Genomic DNA, 3571 nt, shown 5'->3' with positions numbered 1-3571 from the left:
AATGATCCTCGCCTCCCAGTATTTACACTCTTGTGTAGTTCCCTTCCACACTGAATCATGGGTAGCCTGTGTGAACAATAGAATATTGACCAAGTGTTTACCTTATGAGGCTGAGTCATGATATAGCTTCCTCCTTGCTCTCTTTTGGATTATCTGCTCTGGGGAAAGCCAGCCACTGTGTTGTTAGAACATTCAAGCAGCTCTAAGAAGCCTTATGGAGAAGTTCATGTGTGAAGAAACTGAGGTGTCCTACCAACTTGGCAGCTATATGAGTCACTATCTTGAGAGGGGTTCTTCCATACCCATTTGAGCTCTCAGATGACTGCAGCCCTCGCCAACTTCTTGACTGCAAACTCATGAGAGAGTTTAAGCCAGCATCATCCAGCTAAACTAATTCCAAATTCCCAACCCTCGGGAACTGTGAGACAAGAAATGTTTACTGTAGCTTTAAACCACTAGATTTTTTGGCAATTTGTTTCATAGCAATAGAAAACTAATTCAACATTAGTGCCAGGTTTGGGTTTTTTGAAGGAGGGGTAATGATTTTAGTTTGGGCATGTTTAATTTCAGATGCCATCTAAGTAGAGATATTGAGTAAACAATCCTATATAATAAAAGCCTAATATGCTAAGTGTCCGACCGTTCAACTGTTCGACCAGTCGCTATGACTCACACTGACCACCAGGGGGCAGATGCTCCAACCCATAGGTTAGCTTGCTGCTGGGGTCTGGCTGATCGGAACTGGACTAGATGGGCCAGACATGCCCTAGAGCCCTCCTGTGATCCCTCCCCTGCTGGCCAACCTCCCACAGTCCCTCCCTGGCCAGCCCAATCAGCCCCAATAGGGACTGGGTAAGATGGATCAGCACGCCCTGGAGCCCTCACACGGTCCCTCCCCCACAACGATCCTACACTGGTGGGGTCCCTCAGCCTGGCCTGCAGGAATTGAGCTGAAACCGGCTCTCCGACATCCAGAATGCGAGAGGGCGCAGGCCGGAGCCCTCCCACGGTCCCTCCCCCACACCGATCCTACACTGGTGGGGTCCCTCAGCCTGGCCTGCAGGAATTGAGCTGAAACCGGCTCTCCAACATCCTCCGAGGGGTCCCAGAATGCAAGAGGGCGCAGGCCAGGCCGAGGGACTCCACCAATACACAAATGTGTGCACTGGGCCTCTAGTTATACATAAATATCTGAAGCTCAGAAGAAAGCTGGACAAGGAATTTAAATTTGGGGAGTCCTTAGATTATGGATGGTATTTAAAACCAAGAAAGAGTGTGAAGATACAGAAGAGAGCAAGAAAGGCTTCTAGGAGGAAGTGACAGCTGAGCCCAGTGTTGTTATATGAATAGGGGCTAGCCTAGAAAGGAGCTGGGATATGAACTGGAGGTGGGGAAGGTAACTTCAGGGCCTCCAGGAAGCTATGATGTGAATACACCGCTGTGGGGAGTGGTGTCCATTTAAGGCTATTTCCAAGTGTCTTCTGACTGAACCATAAAGTTCTGTCCATATATATCCCCCTTCCAAAGGCCATCCCTAGTATGGTGTTAAAGGGTAAATGAGATTGCAACATAAATATAAACAAAATATTTGTGGTTAATGAAAGACACACCTGCAATAAAAGAGTCTATTTTGCAGATGAAAAAAATAAAATTAGCAATAACAAAGAAGTTGGTAATGTATTCTGCGCCTCCTTTCACAAGGCAAGTGGTTTAAGGAACAGGTAATCTAACAGCTGACTCTTATTTCTCTCTATGTGTCCTGGTTGCTACATTGTATCTATATTACAAGTATATCTATATTACGTTTATCCATATATCTATATTATATATGGAATAATACATAAAAAGTGGCATAGAAAATACCAGGAGAGATTTCAGATATGAGTTAGATTGTCAGAATCAAATAAGAAGCACAGGGGAAGTAATCAGAAAAAAATGTATGGATATTTACAGGCACTCTCTACTATGAGATTAGCCCAAATGGCAGGGGTCTGCGCACACAATCCCTGTGCTCGTAGGAAAGAGGAACATGTTTTCTTCTCTGGCCACAGACATGTGAAAAAGGATTAACTCAGCTACCTGGTTTTTGAAATTTAATGGATGTATTTATGGAAGAATATTAGAAGTGACTGGTCTTGCTTCAAAAATTCTAAATTTCCTTAACCTGGACTATGTTTTCAAAAATTCAAGATGCATTTAGCAAAACAAGGGAAAATAAATTCAGGCTACTAGTTTGGCAGCTGGTCTGGATACAGTATTTTGCTCTGTTTATTCTGTCAGGAAGCCAGTTCCATTTGATTAAATTCTGAAATTAGAATGCATGCACTCTGGAAGATACCAGGCAGCTTCATGCTTTTACCCATATGGAAAATGTGATTAAGGAAATGAACTCAACGGCTGTAGCATCAGAAGAGATCAATGCAACAGCTGTATTCAACTAGACTCAATGGGCTAGACCTTTGCTTTATTAAAATGGATGGCTTTACCGTGGAAACTGTGGCCACATCACAGAACTGCCACATTGCTCCAAACTCAGGCCGAGGAAGGAGCCAAGTGAAACTGGCATCAAATGTCATGGCAGCGGTGCAAATGCAGAGCCACTCTCATGCCACAAAACTCAAATTTAGCCAAAAGGAGAGATAATTAAAGAATTTATATGCACAGCCTTCCCACATCAACATACTGGATTATTTTTAAATTGCTGGTATGTCCCAATTTGGCAAGTTTTACAGAATTCCTCCCCAACAAGCCTGAAATTCTCTGGGGTGGCAACGTCTTTTGCTTTGCTTGAAATGAAGTAGGCCATGAATAATAATGTATATGTAAAATACTGTCAAAGTCCAGATAACCCAGGCCAAATCAAGTAGAGAAAATAAGTTAGCCACAGAAGAATATGTGCAGTATAATACCATTTATATTGTTTTTAGTTTTTAAAAAAGTCTTCTTTCAGTTGTGCTACTGAGTTATTTATTTTATTGTTTTTAGGTTGGGTTTTTTTGCCCTGGCCAGGTGGCTCAGTTGGTAGGAGCCTCATCCTCTGCACCAAAAGTTTGCAGGTTTGATTCCCGGTCAGGCCACATATCTAGGTTTCGGGTTTGATCCCGAGTCAGGTTGATTCCCGGTCAGGCCACATATCTAGGTTTCGGGTTGTGACTATATCCCGAGTCAGGGTGCATACAGGAGGCAACCAGTTAATGTTTCTCTCTGACATCGATGTTTCTCTCTCTCTCTCTCTCTCTCTCTCTCTCTCTCTCTCTAAAAATTAATAAACATATCCTCAGGTGAGGATTAAATTTCTTTTTAGCTGATTTGAGAGAGAAACATTGATTAGTTGCTCCACCTATTTATGCATTCATTGGTTAATTCTTATATGTGCCCTAACTGGGAAATTGAACCTGCAACCTTGGCTTATTGGGATGACACTCCAACCACCTGGCCAGGGAGTGCCACTGAGTTATAACTCAGAGTGTGTCTTTACACAATGGGCTTAAAGGACTCCACTTTTGTTTTAATATTGCACTTTTTAAATCTCTCTCTCTTTCTCTCTTTCTCTCTCTCTCTCTCTCTCTCT

Source organism: Myotis brandtii, unplaced genomic scaffold, assembly GCF_000412655.1.
Source record: "Myotis brandtii unplaced genomic scaffold, ASM41265v1 scaffold105, whole genome shotgun sequence".
NCBI lineage: Eukaryota > Metazoa > Chordata > Mammalia > Chiroptera > Vespertilionidae > Myotis > Myotis brandtii.
The sequence above is the reverse complement of the archived record's forward strand: the minus strand, read 5'-3'. Positions refer to the sequence as shown.